The sequence below is a fragment of the Mobula hypostoma genome, chromosome 10 (genome assembly GCF_963921235.1).
Source record: "Mobula hypostoma chromosome 10, sMobHyp1.1, whole genome shotgun sequence".
Taxonomy (NCBI): Eukaryota; Metazoa; Chordata; class Chondrichthyes; order Myliobatiformes; family Myliobatidae; genus Mobula; species Mobula hypostoma.
In genome coordinates this window covers 45,634,394-45,651,367 of record NC_086106.1, presented here as the reverse complement: position 1 = coordinate 45,651,367, position 16,974 = coordinate 45,634,394, and the positions used below count along the sequence as shown (strand labels likewise).

Here is a 16,974-nt window from a genome sequence, read left to right as displayed (position 1 = left end):
ACGTCGGTGGTGGGGAAACTGCTGGAGTCAGTTATCAAGGATGTGATAACAGCACATTTGGAAAGCGGTGAAATGATCGGACAAAGTCAGCATGGATTTGTGAAAGGAAAATCATGTCTGACGAATCTCATAGAATTTTTTGAGGATGTAACTAGTAGAGTGGATAGGGGAGAACCAGTGGATGTGGTATATTTGGATTTTCAAAAGGCTTTTGACAAGGTCCCACACAGGAGATTAGTGTGCAAACTTAAAGCACATGGTATTGGGGGTAAGGTATTGGTGTGGGTGGAGAATTGGTTAGCAGACAGGAAGCAAAGAGTGGGAATAAACGGGACCTTTTCAGAATGGCAGGCGGTGACTAGTGGGGTACCGCAAGGCTCAGTGCTGGGACCCCAGTTGTTTACAATATATATTAATGACTTGGATGAGGGAATTAAATGCAGCATCTCCAAGTTTGCGGATGACACGAAGCTGGGTGGCAGTGTTAGCAGTGAGGAGGATGCTAAGAGGATGCAGGGTGACTTGGATAGGTTGGGTGAGTGGGCAAACTCATGGCAGATGCAATTTAATGTGGATAAATGTGAAGTTATCCACTTTGGTGGCAAAAATAGGAAAACAGATTATTATCTGAATGGTGGCCGATTAGGAAAAGGGGAGGTGCAACGAGACCTGGGTGTCATTATACACCAGTCATTGAAAGTGGGCATGCAGGTACAGCAGGCGGTGAAAAAGGCGAACGGTATGCTGGCATTTATAGCGAGAGGATTCGAGTACAGGAGCAGGGAGGTACTACTGCAGTTGTACAAGGCCTTGGTGAGACCACACCTGGAGTATTGTGTGCAGTTTTGGTCCCCTAATCTGAGGAAAGACATCCTTGCCATAGAGGGAGTACAAAGAAGGTTCACCAGATTGATTCCTGGGATGGCAGGTCTTTCATATGAAGAAAGACTGGATGAACTGGGCTTGTACTCGTTGGAATTTAGAAGATTGAGGGGGGATCTGATTGAAACGTATAAGATCCTAAAGGGATTGGACAGGCTAGATGCGGGAAGATTGTTCCCGATGTTGGGGAGGTCTAGAACGAGGGGTCACAGTTTGAGGATAGAGGGGAAGCCTTTTAGGACCGACGTTAGGAAAAACTTCTTCACACAGAGAGTGGTGAATCTGTGGAATTCTCTGCCACAGCAAACTGTTGAGGCCAGTTCATTAGCTATGTTTAAAAGGAAGTTAGATATGGCCCTTGTGGCTACAGGGGTCACGGGGTATGGAGGGAAGGCTGGGTTCTGAGTTGGATGATCAGCCATGATCATAATAAATGGCGGTGCAGGCTCGAAGGGCCGAATGGCCTACTCCTGCACCTATTTTCTATGTTTCTATGTTTCTATGTAACACAAAAGGCCTTGGAGTAAAAACTAAAGAAATCCAGACTAAAGCCTCTTGGGTCCGTGTTGAAGGTTAGAATCCAGCTTTGTACCATTTATAAAATGGTATAGATTTTGTGCACACACACTTCACTGAATTTGCCATGATAACGATTTTCAGTGAAACACTAATTTTGGTGGAGTCAATTCTGAGTGCTTCCCGTCCTGACAGATCTTTTTTCAGCCGATCAGTGATAGCACTCTCTGAGACTGATCATATGTTCAATAAGAACCAGATGACACAGTGTATCAATACAAATTCTCACAAATTATTCCAATAGTAATGGGCTGTGCTAAATACAGCATAATTTACTGACTATGTCTACCAGGCCATTGACTGTTTATGGGAGGCCAGCGACATAATTGTGAAGGCCCTTTTATTGATGCTTGCTTCATCATTAACCACTGTGTAAGTTCCCAAAGACTGTAAGAGGGCTAATGTTGTACCATTGTTCAAGAAAGGTAGCAAGGAAAGACCGGGAAACTACAGCCTGATGCCAGTGAGCCTGATGTCAGGTGTAGGGAAGTTACTGGAGGGAATTCTGAGGGACAAAATCTACAATCACTTGGATGGTCAAGGCCTGATCAGGAATAGTCAACACAGTTTTGTGTGGCAGGTCACGTCTGATGAATCTTTTGGAGAGGTAATTGAAGGAATAGATGAATGCACAGCAGTGGATACTGAACTTTAATAAGGCTTTGACAAGGTTCCAAGTGGCAGGCTGATCTGGTGGGTTATATAGAATGGGACTTAGGGGAAGCTATCGAGGAGGATTCAGAATTGGCTCAATGAAAGAATATAGAACAGGCCATCTGGCCCAATGTTGAGCTGACTTTTTAACCTACTCCAAGACCCTTCCCTCCCACAGAGCCCTCCATTATTTCTTTCATTCATATGCCTATCTATTCTGCTTCTAACATCACTCTTCAATAAGAAGCAGAGTTTGATTCTCTAACTGGAGGCCTGTGATTGGTGGGTGCCCCAGGTCAGTGTTAGGATCTTGAGTTTCTCATTAATTATGTAAAAGAGATGAATATGATTACACACAGCCTAATGAGCAAGCTTGCTGATGATACTAAATTGTTGACTGTGAAGCAGGTTACAATGACTTGCAGTGAGATCTTCATCAATTAGGGAGATGGGCTGATGAATGGCACATGGATTTCAATGTGGACAAGTGTAACGTGATGTATTTTGGTCAGTTAATTCTAGGATAAGGTTTATACAGTGAATGACAAGGCACCGGTGAGTGTTCTGGAACAGTACAAGTACAGAGTTTGCTGAAAATGGCTATGTAATTAGACAGGTTGGAGAAGAAGGCATTTGGTATGCTGGCCTTTGTGAGTCAAAGCATCAAGTATTTGAAGGAGAGTAGTACCCTCGGTGACTACTCCAGAGACTGTTGTGTGTAAAAATCTCTGGAGATCAGCAGTTTCTAAGATACTGATATGGCACCAACAATCATTCCACGTCAAAGTCACTTTGATCAAATTCTGCATGCTTTTGTGCATTGAGTTTCTGCAACATAATTGGCTGATTAGATATTTGCATTAACAAGCAGGTGTGCAGGTGTACAGGTGTACCTAATAAACTGGCCACTGGGAGTACACTGGTTAAAATGAGTCATTGGTGAGTCAGCAGTTGGAGGATTGTATGCGATTGGGTCATTTTTGCAGGAGAGACATTGTCAAGCTGGATAGGCTATAGGATGCTGCCTGGTCCAGAGCACTTGAGTTACAGGGAGACTCTGTCGTTGCTGGTATTCCCTCGAGTGCAGGAGAATGGAGGGTGACCTCAGAATTTTGTGAAAAACATGAGGGGCATGGATAGGGTGGCCTGTCATAAATCTAGAGGACACAGATACAAGATGGGAGAGATTTTACAAAGACCTGTGAGATATACTTTTTTTTTTCCATAGAGGTAGCATGTATCTGTAATGAGTTAACACAGAGCATAAGACAAAGGAGTAGAATTAGGCTATTCGCTCAATCATGGCTGAGTTAGCTCATCTCCATTTTCTTGCCTGCTCCCCACAACCTCTGACACCTTTATTAATCAACCTCCACTTTATATATACCCAATGACTTGGCTTCCACAGACATCCCTGGCAATGCATTCTACAGATTCACCACTCTCTGTCAAAACAAAATCAAATTCACTTGTATTCTGAAGCTGTAGGCTTCCTCAGTACAGGAAACAACATTCCCACGTCCACTTTATCCAAACCAGTGATTCCCAAAGTGGATGATATACCCCTACCACCACCAGGGGCTGGTGGGAGTTTCTAAGGGGAAAAATAAAAATAATGGGAGTGCTGGGGCGGGGGGACTTAATAGCAAAGGAGGCAGCTGAGGGATTACAGGCTTAATTTAAGAAATAGCCTACAGTATTTTATACTCTGTGCCTCATAATTGATTACAATGAAGACGCAATCAGCTCATCCCTCGGTAACACGCCATTCTCTTAGACTTTTCTCGGAGTGTTATTGTTGTTGAAAAACAATGAGACACTTCTGTATTTGGCATATTATGAGAAATTTGGACAGAAGAAATAGTGGTATTTTCAGGCTTGCCATTCACTACTGTAGAGTATAGCGTTAGTTAGTGTGATTCCCACACTCTAATCTGTTCCTATGTCATGGTCTTAATTCAACATGTCAGGCAGCATCTATGAAGTGGAACTGCAGTTAGATTGGCAGAGTGAAGCATCACACATATAAAACCACAACTACTCTGCAGATATGTAGTGTCTTGGGCTGAGGCCTTCATCAGGACTGGAAAGGAAGTGAATAGCAGAATAAGAGTGGGCTAAGGAAAGTAAATGTGATAGGGGAGTGGGATTGTGGGTAAGGGAACAACGAATACTCTCTTCTCTAATCTCCTCTGAGTTCATATTCCTGCTCAAAACTAAGAACTTCCATCTAGAACCTTGTCATAAGCTTGATGCCCCCACAAGTGCACCCCTTCCTCACTGTCCAATTTCTCAGCCCACAGTGGACCAGACCATGCTCAAGGCAGCCAGAGCTTTGTGGTCACTTCCTGCATCAGCTCCACAGATGCACTCATCTTATTCAACTCTTTGGCTTCCAACATTGCTGCTGTGGCCATTACATATGGTAAAAAAAAAGCAGAAACTAAAGTGGGTCTGACGAGAGTGACCATGAGGAACACCAAGGGTCAGGAATATGAGGAGGCTTTCCATTGAAGGCAGAGGCCGGTACTGTGACAAGCTGAAATACACCAGGTCTTGTTTCCTGCTACTGAGCTCATTGCAAACTACATTACCCCATTTTGTAAAATGCAGAAAAAGTGAACTATAAGTATGTTTGCTTAATATCTAATTTCAGTTCAGAATGGAGCACAAGCACCTATTAGGAGTTTTACTGTACACATAAGCTGGTGGAGATTTCTTGCTACTGTTGGGTTGTCAGTGCAAAGCATCTCATATATAAAACCACAATCACTGTACAGAGAAATAGCGTGTTGGTTCTGCACTTAAATGAAGACCCTCAATTTGACAAATTCAGTCACATCGACAAAAGGGTGTGAATCATCACATTTCGTTATTTGTAAATCCTTTTTATGTTTGATCACATTGCACAGGATACAATTTTGCTCATGTTTACCCAAATGCTTAACCGTGCACTCTGTTTGTTGTTTAGATACCCACCCTTCTGCGTCATCAACACTCAATCTGCAGAGATCTCATCTAACAACGGACTTCTGCAACTTGTGCAGCTGCAGTTGTTTGTGAGTACGTTAGTGGCATCTGCAAAAGCAAAAATAAAGCAGAAAGAAACTCAGGTTTGGATTTTGTTTGTTATCTTTTCTGCATCTGTTGTTGCCCTGCAGCCAAATCAGTCTCCCGGTTGATCAGTCCTGTTGAGTTAATTAGTTCTACCTTCCTGGTTCTCTAATACCCTCCAATGAGAACTGAGGATCTTCAACCTGGAGTGAAAATCTCCAACAAACAATCGATCTGGCCATGCCAGCTCGAAACAACGCAGACCCTTCCTGTCCTACGACATCATCTCACTGTGGAATTGTTTCATTGTTTATTATTATCACACAATAGAACTGCAGTGCAGTTAAATATTACATACTAAATACAGGGAAATTAGTCACTAAACTATGATCTCAGTTCCAACAGTGAGTCTTCTTAAACAAAAAGCTAGACGAGATTTAAAATGGCCACATTTGCAAAAGCCATTCAATATTTTACTTCAAATTCTGTATGATTCCGATTCCAAATACATGGTACAACCTCTCTGCACATGATCACGTCTTTCTGTGGTCCATTTTTCATATCTGAACCAACACCTATTCACACTTGCCCAGTAACCCTCCTATTATTGTCTACATGGACTTCAGTAAGGCCTTTGACAAGGTCCCGCATGGGAGGTTAGTTAGGAAAATTCAGTGGCTAGGTATACATGGAGAGATGGTAAATTGGATTAGACATTGGCTCGATGGAAGAAGCCAAAGAGTGGTAGTGGAGAATTGCTTCTCTGAGTGGAGGCCTGTGACTAGTGGTGTGCCACAGGGATCAGTGCTGGGTCCATTGTTATTTGTCATCTATATCAATGATCTGGATGATAATGTGGTAAATTGGATCAGCAAGTTTGCTGATGATACAAAGATTGGAGGTGTAGTAGACAGTGAGGAAGGTTTTCAGAGCCTGCAGAGGGACTTGGACCAACTGGAAAAATGGGTTGAAAAATGGCAGATGGAGTTTAATACTGACAAGTGTGAGGTATTGCACGTTGGAAGGACAAACCAATGTAGAACATACAGGGTTAATGGTAAGGCACTGAAGAGTGCAGTGGAACAGAGGGATTTGGGAATACAGATACAAAACTCCCTAAAAGTGTCGTCGCAGGTAGATAGGGTTGTAAAGAGAGCTTTTGGTACATTGGCCTTTATTAATCGAAGTATTGAGTATAAGAGCTGGAATATTATGATGAGGTTGTATAAGGCATTGGTGAGGCCGAATCTGGAGTATTGTGTTCAGTTTTGGTCACCAAATTACAGGAAGGATATAAATAAGGTTGAAAGAGTGCAGAGAAGATTTACAAGGATGTTGCCGGGACTTGAGAAACTCAGTTACAGAGAAAGGTTGAATAGGTTAGGACTTTATTCCCTGGAGCGTAGAAGAATGAGGGGAGATTTGATAGAGGTATATAAAATTATGATGGGTATAGATAGAGTGAATGCAAGCAGGCTTTTTCCACTGAGGCAAGGGGAGAAAAAAACCAGAGGACATGGGTTAAGGGTGAGGGGGGAAAAGCTTAAAGGGAACATTGGGGGGGCTTCTTCACACAGAGAGTGGTGGGAGTATGGAATGAGCTGCCAGACGAGGTGGTAAATGCAGGTTCTTTTTTAACATTTAAGAATAAATTGGACAGATACATGAATGGGAAGTGTGTGGAGGGATATGGTCCGTGTGCAGGTCAGTGGGACTAGGCAGAAAATGGTTCGGCACAGCCAAGAAGGGCCAAAGGGCCTGTTTCTGTGCTGTAGTTTCTATGGTTCTATGGTTCTATTTCAGCATTTGCAGTACATCCCATTGATAGGAGTACATTCCATCAACAGGGGCATTTGTGGCTACTTCAATATTTATAAGGGCATTCTGAAATGTAATGAAAGACTTACATTGTTTTGACATCCCATGACCTTAGGTCATCCAAAAGTACTTTATAGCCAATTAAATTTAGTTATTCTTGCAAGACAGAAAACTATTTGTCCAAAGTCCTGGTCAAAAAGGACGAGGTGGTAAATTGGATTAGACATTGGCTTCACAAAAGGCGGCAGAGAATGGTAGTAGATGGCTGCCTTTCTGATGGGGGGGATGTTCTGATTAAGGGTCTTCTGCATAGGTTGGTGATGGATTCATTGTTTGTCATCTATATCAGTAAACTGGACATTAATGTGGCAAACCAGATCAGCAGATTTGTGGATGACACCAAGATTAGTGTGTAGATGCAAGGGAGGCTACAAAACCTTGCAGTGTGATCTGGACCAACTGGGAGAATGGGCTAAAAAAAATGGGAGATGGAATTTAATGCAGACGTGTGAGGTGCTGCACTTTGCAAGAACTAGAGTAAAACTTACACAGTGAGCATAGAGGAACTCAGAAGAACAAAGTGATCTGGGAGTACAGATGTATAATTCCTTGGAAATTGCATCATAGGTAGATAGGGTTGTAAAGGGATCTTTGGCACAATTGCCTTTGTAAATCAGTGCACTGAGTACAGGAGTTGGGAAGGTATACTGAAGTTGTATAAGATGTGGTAAGACCAGATTTGGAGTAAGTATGTACAATTCTGCTCACCTACCTGCAGGCAAGATACCAATAAGATTAAAAGGGTACAGAGAAAACAGATAAGGATGTTGCCAAGACTTTGAGTACCTGAGTAATAGGATAATATTGAATAGGTAGGACTTTACACCCTGGAGTTTATGAGAATGAGGGGAGATCTGGGGTTAATGCAAACAGGCTTTTTCCACTGAAGTTTGGTGAAACTAGAACTAGAGGTCACAAGTTGAGGGTAAACGGTGATCCATTTAAAAGGGAACCTGAGGGGGAGCATTGAGGGGGGAATGGACTGCCAGCGGAAATGGCGGATGCAGGTTTGATTTCAATATTGAAGAGAAGTTTGGATAAAGACACCAACTGGAGGAGTATGGAGGGCAAAGGTCCAGGTGAGGCTTGATGGAACTATAACAATTCAACATGGACTGATAGGCTAAAGGACCTGTCTGTATGCTGCAATGCTCCTTGGCTTTATGTCTATTATTTGTTGTCAGAGTAATCAGGTGATAATAGAAACATAGAAAATCTACAGCACAATACAGGCCCTTTGGCCTACAAAGCTGTGCCAAACATGTCCTTACTTTAGAACTACCTACGGTCTCCTCTGTTTTTCTGAGCTCCATGTACCTGTCCAGGAGTCTCTTAAAAAACTCTATCGTATCCACCTCCAACACCGTCGCCGGCAGCCCGTTCCACGCGCTCACCACTCTCCCTGACATCTCCTCTGTACCTACGCCCAAGCACATTAAGACTATGCCCTCTCATGCTAGCCATTTCAGCCCTGGGAAAAAGCCTCTGACTATCCACACGATCAATGCCTCTCATCATCTTATACACCTCTATCAGGTCACCTCTCATCCTCCGCCACTCCAAGGAGAAAAGGCTGAGTTCACTCAACCTATTCTCATAGGGCATGCTCCTCAATCCAGGCAACATCCTTGTAAATCTCCTGTGTACCCTTTCTATGGTTTCCAGATCAATGCCTCTCATCATCTTCTACAGCTCTATCAGGTCACCTTTCATCCTTTGTCACTCCAAGGATAGCTAGGTTATTTTTATAAGACCATAAGGAATAGGAGCAGAATTAAGCCAATTGGCCCATCGAATCTGCTCCACCATTCAATCATGGCTGATCCTTTTTTCCCTTCCTCAGCCATCTTCCTGTAACTTTTGAACAATTAAGAACCAATCAAGCTCTCCCTTAAATACCCCAATGACCTGGCCTCCACAGCTGCTGCTGTGGTAACAAATTCCACATATTCACCACCCTCTGGCTAAAGAAATTTCTCTGCATCTCTGCTTTAAATGGACACCTCTCTATCTTGAGGGCTGTACCCTCTTGTCCTAGACTCTCCCACCATGGAAAACATCCTTTCCACATCTACTCTGTCTAGGCCTTTCAACATTCGAAGGGTTTCAATGAAATACCCCTTCATCCTTTTAAATTCCAGCGAGTATAGACCCATCAAATATTCCTCGAATAATAACCCTTTCATTCCCAGAATCATCCTTGTGAACCTCCTCTGAACCCTCTCTGATGCCAACACATCATTTCTAAGATATAGGGCTGAAAACTGCTCACAATAATCAAGATGAGGCCTCACTAGTGCCTTATAAAGCCTTAGCATCACATCCCTGCTCTTGTATTCTAGACCTCTTGAAATGAATGCTAACATTGCATTTGCCTTCCTCCCACCAACTCTATCCGCAAGTTAACCCTTGGGGTATTCTGCACAAGGATTCCCAACTTCCTTTGCACCTCAGATTTTTGGATTTTCTCCCCATTTAGAAAATAGTCTACATATTTATTTCTACAGCAATCCACCAATCTTGATATCATCTACAAACTTGGCAACAAAGCCATCTATTCCATCAACTAAATCATTAACATGCAGCACAACACCAACCCCTGCAGAACACCACCAGTTATTGGAGGTGAACCAGAAAAGGATCCTTTTATTCCCACTCACTGCTTCCTACCAATCAACCAATGCTCTAACCACACTGGTAACTTTCCTGTAATGCCACAGGTTCTTAACTTGATAAACAGCCTCATGTGTGGCACATTGTCAAAGGCCTTCTGAAAGTCCAAATATACAACACCCACTGCATTCTCTTTATCCTACGTGTAATCTCCCAAAAGAATCCCAGAAGTTTTGTCAGGCAAGGACTTTCCCTTAAGGAAACCATGCTGTCCTTTCTGCTCCCTTCCTCCTTTCTTAAAGTGTAGAGTGACATTTGCAATTTTCCAGTTCTCTGGCACTGTGCCAGAGTCCAATGATTTTTGAAAGATCTTTACTAATGCCTGGATGAACTACGGATCATTCGGGAGGCAGAGACAGAGATAGATAAGAGTTATCAGGAGGTAGTCACACCGAAAAGACGGGAGGTAGGCAACTGGGTGACTGTCAGGAGATCGAGGGGGAGCAGGCAGAGAGAGCAGAGCACCCCTGTGGCCATTCCCATCAACAGTAAGTATACCGTTTTGGATACTGTTGGTGGGGATGACCTACCAGGAACAAGTTGCAGTGGTCCTGTCTCTGGCACTGAGGTTGGACCCTTGACTCAGAAGGGGAGGAGGGAAGAGAGGACAGCGGTAGTGACAGGGGATTCTATACTCAGGGGGGAAGATAGGAGATTTTGTGGGGGAGATTGGGAGACTCGGATGGTATGTTGCCTCCCTGGTGCCGGGGTCCGGGACATCTCAGATCAGGTGCAGGTTATTCTTGAGAGGGAGGGCAAGAATCCAGATGTTGTGGTCCATGTAGGGACCAACGACGTGGGTAGGAAGAGTGGGGGGGTCCTGTGTAGTGAGTTCAGGGAGTTAGGTGCGAAGCTGAAGGACAGGACCTCCAGGGTAACAATCTCAGGATTGCTACCTGTGCCACGTGCGAGTGAGGCGAGGAACAGAAGGGTTATACAGATTAATACGTGGCTGAGAGGATGGTGCAGGAGAGAGGGCTTCAGGTTTTTAGATAATTGGGCTTTGTTCCAGGGAAGGTGAGATTTGCAGGGGGCAGGGATCCAGAATGTGAGAGAGGATAGCGAGATGAAGTATAAAGGACAGTTGGGGACTACACGGTTCCGGAATATTAAGTGTGAAGTAGAGAAAGGTGAGGCGGAACGAGTGATAAGGAGGATACATGTGTAGAGGGATGGTCTGACGGAGCATGGAGTTAAATGTGCAGAAAGAGTAAGTAAATTTAAGAAGTACAACAAAATTCAAGGGGTGTATAGCCCGGTGAGAGTTCGGGGAGCTGGGTTATGCACAATAGGCAGCGATTTAAACAGAGAGAGGAGAAAAGGGTTAAAAATTCTATATCTGAATGCACGAAGTGTCAGAAATAAGGCGGGTGAGCTTGAAGCTCAGGTGCGAATGGGTAACTATGATGTTGTTGGGATAACGGAGACATGGCTGCAGAGGGAACAGACCTGGGAATTGAATGTACAAGGGTATACATGCTATCAAAGGGACAGAAAGGTGGGCAGGGAGGGTGGGGTGGCCCTGTTGGTGAGGAATGAGATTCAGTCCCTTGCAAGGGGGGGACATAGAATCAGGAAAAGTAGAATCAGTATGGATAGAACTGAAAAACAGTAAGGGAAAAAGACCCTGATAGGTGTTATCTACAGGCCCCCAAACAGTAGCATAGATATTGGGTGCAAGTTGAATAGGGAGTTAACAATGGCATGTGGCAAAGGAAATGTTGCAGTAGTTATGGGGGATTTCAACATTCAGGTGAACTGGGAAAATTAGGTTGGTACTGGACCCCAGGATAGGGAGTTTGTAGAGTGCCTACGGGATGCATTTTTGGAACAGCTTGTACGAGAGCTGACCAGGGATAAGGCTATTCTGGATTTAGTGTTGTGCAATGAACAGGATTTGATAAGTAATCTTGAAGTAAAGGAGCCATTAGGAGGTAATAACCATAATATGATAAGTTTTTATCTGCAAGTTGAGAGGGATAAGGGCAGATCAGAAGTGTCAGTATTGCAGTTGAACAAAGGAGACTATGGAGCCATGAAGGAGGAGCTGGCCAAAGTTGACTGGTTGGATATCCTAGCAGAAAAGACAGTGGAACAGCAACGGCAGGTATTCTTGGGAATAATGCACAAGGTGCAAAATCAGTTCATCCCCCAGAGAAGGAAGGATTCAAAGGGGGGAAAGTGGCCACAATGGTTGACAAAGGAAGTCAGAGATAGCATAGCATTAAAAAGGAAGTATAACAGAACTAAGGTGAGTGGGAAGACGGATGATTGGGAAATTTTTAAGGAGCAACAGAACTTAACTAAAAAGGCAATATGGGGAGAAAAAATGAGGTATGAACGCAAGCTAGCTAGGAATATAAAGGAGGATAGCAAAAGTTTTTTAGGTATGTGAAGAGAAGGAAGATAGTTAAGAACAATGTTGGGCCCTTGAAGAATGAGTTGGGAGAAATTGTTATGGGAAACAGAGAAATGGCAGACGAATTTAATAAGTACTTTGGATCTGTCTTCACTAGGGAAGATACAAGCAATCTCCCAGATGTATGGATGGGCCAAGGACATAGGGTAACAGAGGAACTGAAACAGATTGACATTAGGAAGGAAATGGTGATGAGTAGACTGATGGGTCTGAAGGCTAACAAATCCCCAGGTCCAGATGGTCTGCATCCTAGGGTACTAAAGGAGGTGGCTCTGGAAATTGCGGATGCATTGGTGATCATTTTCCAATGTTCCTTAGATTCAGGATCAGTTCCTGAGGATTGGCGAATGGCTAATGTTATCCCACTTCTTAAGAAAGGAGGGAGGGAGAAAACAGAGAACTATCACCCTGTTAGCCTAACATCAGTAGTGGGGAAGATGCTAGAGTCCATTATTAAAGATGAAATAGCGGCATATCTTGATAGCAGTGATAGGATTGGGCCGAGCCAGCATGGATTTACCAAGGGCAAATCATGCTTGACTAATCTATTGGAGTTTTTCGAGGATGTAACCAGAAAGATAGACGCGAGAGATCCAGTGGATGTGGTGTACCCTGACTTTCAGAAGGCATTCGATAAGGCACCACATAAGAGATTGGTGGGTAAAATCAGAGCTCATGGCATTGGGGGGAGGATATTGACATGGATAGAAAACTGGTTGGCAGATAGAAAGCAAAGGGTAGCAGTGAATGGGCGTTTCTCGGAATGGCAGGTGGTGACTAGTGGGGTGCCACAGGGCTCGGTATTGGGACCACAGCTGTTTACAATTTACGTCAATGATTTAGAGGAAGGCATTGTGAATAACATCAGCAAGTTTGCTGATGATACTAAGCTGGGTGGCAGTGTGACATGTGATGAGGATGTTAGGAGAATTCAAGGTGACTTGGATAGGCTGGGTGAGTGGGCAGAAACTTGGCAGATGGCGTTTAATGTGAATAAGTGTGAGGTTATTCACTTTGGGAGCAAGAACAGGAAGGCAGATTATTATCTGAACTGTGTGGAGTTAGGTAAGGGAGAAATACAAAGAGATCTAGGAGTACTTGTTCATCAGTCTCTGAAGGTGAATGAGCAAGTGCAGCAGGCAGTGAAGAAGGCTAATGGAATGTTGGCCTTTATTACAAAGGGAATGGAGTACAAGAGCAAGGAAATCCTTTTGCATTTGTACAAGGCCCTGGTGAGACCACACCTGGAGTATTGTGTGCAGTTTTGGCCTCCAGGGTTAAGGAAGGACATCCTGGCTGTGGAGGAGGTGCAGCGTAGGTTCACTAGGTTAATTCCTGGGATGTCCGGACTGTCTTACGCAGAGAGGTTGTACACGCTGGAATTAAGGAGATTGAGGGGGGATCTGATTGAGACATATAAGATTATTGAGGGATTGGACAAGATAGAGGCAGGAAATATGTTCCAGATGCTGAGAGAGTCCAGTACCAGAGGGCATGGTTTAAGAATAAGGGGTAGGTCATTTAGGACAGAGTTGAGGAGGAACTTCTCCCAGAGAGTTGTGGAGGTGTGGAATGCACAGCCTCAGAAGGCAGTGGAGACCAATTCTCTGGATGCTTTCAAGAAGGAGCTAGATAGGTATCTTATGGATAGGGGAATCAAGGGTTATGGGGACAAGGCAGGAACCGGGTATTGATAGTAGATGATCAGCCATGATCTCAGAATGGCGGTGCAGGCTCGAAGTGCCGAATGGTCTACTTCTGCACCTATTGTCTATTGCCTCCTCAATCTCTACCACTACCTCTTTCAGACCCCTAGGGTGCAGTTCATCAGGTCTAGGTGACTTATGTACCCTTAGGTCTTTCAGCTTTTTGAGTACCTTCTCCCTTGTAATCGTAACTGCATTCACATCTCTTCCTTCCACCCTTCAACATCTCACACACTGCTCATGTCTTCCACAGTGAAGACTAATGCAAAACTCATTTAGTTCATCTGTCTTTTCATTGTCCCCCATTATTAGTTTACCAGTCTCATTTTCTAGCGGTCCTATATCCACTCTCAACTCTCTTTTATTTTTTAACATATTTAAAAAAGCTTTGACTATCCACTTTGATATTGTTTACTAGCTTGCTTTCATATTTCATCATTGCCCTCCTAATGATTCTTTCAGCTTCTCTCTGTAGGGTTTAAAAAGCTACCCAATCCTCTGTCTTCCCAATAATTGTTGCTTTGTTGTATGCGCTCTCTTCTGCTTTTACAATAGCTTTGACTTTCCTCGTCAGTCACATTTCTACTATTTTGCCGTTTGAGTATTTCTTTGTTTTTGGAATACTCCTATCCAGAACCTTCCTCATGTTTCCCAGAAACTTATACCACTGCTGCTCTGCTGATATCCCTGCCCGTTTCTCCTTCCAATTTACTTTGGCTAACTCCTCTCTCATACCACTGTAATTTCCTTTACTCCACTGATATACTGCTACATCAGACCATAAGACCATTAGACAAAGGAGCAGAAGTCGGCAATTCAGCCCATCGAGTCTACTCCGCCATTTAATCATGAGCTGATCCATTCTCCTATTTAGTCCCACTCCCCCACCTTCTCACCATAACCTTTGATGCCCTGGCTACTCAGATACCTATCAATCTCTGCCTTAAATACACCCAATGACTTGGCCTCCACTGCCACCCATTGCAACAAATTCCATAGCTTCACCACCCTCTGGCTAAAAAAATTTCTTCGCATCTCTGTTCTGAATGGGTGACCTTCAATCCTTAAGTCATACCCTTTCGTACTAGACTCCCCCATCATGGGAAACAACTTTGCCACATCCACTCTGTCCATGCCTTTCAACATTCAAAATGTTTCTATGAGGTCTCCCCTCATTCTTCTAAACTCCAAGGAATACAGTCCAAGAGCAGACAAACGTTCCTTATATGTTAACCCTCTCATTCCCGGAATCATTCTTGTCAATCTTCTCTGTACCCTCTCCAACGTCAGCACATCCTTTCTAAATTAAGGAGCCCAAAACTGCCCACAGTACTCCAAGTGAGTTCTTACCAGCACCTTATAGAGCCTCAACATCACATCCCTGCTCCTATACTCTATTCCTCTAGAAATGAATGCCAACATTGCATTCGCTTTCTTCACCACCGACTCAACCTGGAGGTTAACTTTAAGGGTATCCTGTACGAGGACTCCCAAGTCCCGTTGCATCTCAGAACTTTGAATTCTCTCCCCATTTAAATAATAGTCTGCCCGTTTATTTCTTCTGCCAAAGTGCATAACATTGTATTTCATTTGCCACTTCTTTGCCCATTCTTCCAATCTATCCAAGTCTCTCTGCAGACTCTCTGTTTCCTCAGCACTATCGACCCCTCCACCTATCTTCGTATCATCAGCAAACTTAGCCGCAAAGCCATCTATTCCATAATCCAAATCGTTGATGTACAATGTAAAAAGAAGCAGCCCCAACACTGATCCCTGTGGAACCGGCAGCCAACCAGAATAGGATCCCTTTATTCACACTCTCTGTGTCCTGCCAATCAGCCAATGCCCTATTCAAATATGTAACTTTCCCCTAATTCCATGGGCTCTTATCTTGTTAAGCAGCCTCATGTGTGGCACCTTGTCAAAGATCTTCTGAAAATCCAAATATACAACATCCACCGCATCTCCCTTGTCTACCCTACTTGTAATTTCCTCAAAAAATTGGAATACATTTGTCAGGCAGGATTTTCCTTTCAGGAAACCATGCTGAGTTCTGCCTATCTTGTCATATGCCTCCAGGTACTCCGTAACCCCATCCTTGACAATCGACTCCAACATCTTCCCAACCACTGATGTCAAGCTAACAGGTCTATGATTTCCTTTTTGCTTCCTTGCCCCCTTCTTAAATAGCGGAGTGACATACGCAATCTTCCAGTCCTCCGGAACCATGCCAGAATCTATTGACTTTTGAGAGATCATTGCTAATGCCTCCACAATCTCCACAGCTACTTCCTTCAGAACACGAGGGTGCATTCCATTTGGTCCAGAAGATTTACCTACCCTTAGACTATTCAGCTTCCTGAGTACTTTCTCTGTTGTAATTGTGACTGCGCACACTTCTCTTCCCTGCCACTCTTGAGTGTCCAGTATACTGCTGATGTCTTCCTCAGTGAAGACTGATGTAAAATTCTCGTTCAGTTCTTCTGCCATCTCCTTATCTCCCATTACAATTTCTCTAGCATCATTTTCTATCGGTCCTATATCTACTCTCACCTGTCTTTTACTCTTTATATACTTGAAAAAGCTTTTAGTATGCTCTTTGATATTATTTGCTAGCTTCCTTTCATAGTTCATCTTTTCCCTCTTAATGACCTTCTTAGTTTCCTTTTGTAAGCTTTTAAAAACTTTCCAAACCTCTATCTTCCCACTAGTTTTTGCTTCCTTGTATGCCCTCTCCTTTGCTTTAACTTTGGCTTTGACTTCTTTTGTCAGCCACGGTTGCATCCTTTCTCCATTTAAAAATTTCTTCTTTTTTTGGAATATTTCTGTCTTGCACCTTCCTCACTTCTCGCATAAACTCCAGCCACTGCTGCTCTGCCATCCTTCCCGCCAGTGTCCCTTTCCAGTCAACTTTGGCCAGTTCCTCTCTCATGCCACTGTAATTTCCTTTACTCCACTGAAATACCGACACATCAGATTTCAGCCTCTTTTTTTCAAATTTCACAGTGAACTCAATCATGTTATTATCACTGCTTCCTAAGCGTTCCTTCACCTCAATCTCTCTAATCACCTCTGGTTCATTACACAATACCCAATCCAGTACAGCCGATCCCCTAGTGGGCTCAACAACAA

General features: G+C 43.6%; 1 protein-coding gene and 1 long non-coding RNA gene across 5 annotated transcripts in view; one reads left to right on the top strand and one right to left on the bottom strand.

Moving 5' to 3' along the window:
* LOC134352881 (probable G-protein coupled receptor 174) overlaps positions 1–16,974 on the bottom strand; it is a 78,118-nt gene that overhangs the window by 14,164 nt on the left and 46,980 nt on the right. For 2 of the 4 annotated variants that reach the window (XM_063060445.1, XM_063060444.1), the window contains exon 3: positions 5,092–5,190. The exons of the other annotated variants lie outside the window; for them this stretch is intronic. The gene's annotated coding sequence lies outside the window, so the exon portion shown is untranslated. The remainder of the gene's footprint in view (positions 1–5,091; positions 5,191–16,974) is intronic. 4 annotated transcript variants of the gene reach the window in all.
* The window catches only part of LOC134352883 (uncharacterized), a 47,077-nt gene that overhangs the window by 25,657 nt on the left and 4,446 nt on the right, over positions 1–16,974 (top strand). Inside the window, exon 2 of the long non-coding RNA XR_010019493.1 lies at positions 5,084–5,225. This is a non-coding gene — a long non-coding RNA (uncharacterized LOC134352883). The remainder of the gene's footprint in view (positions 1–5,083; positions 5,226–16,974) is intronic.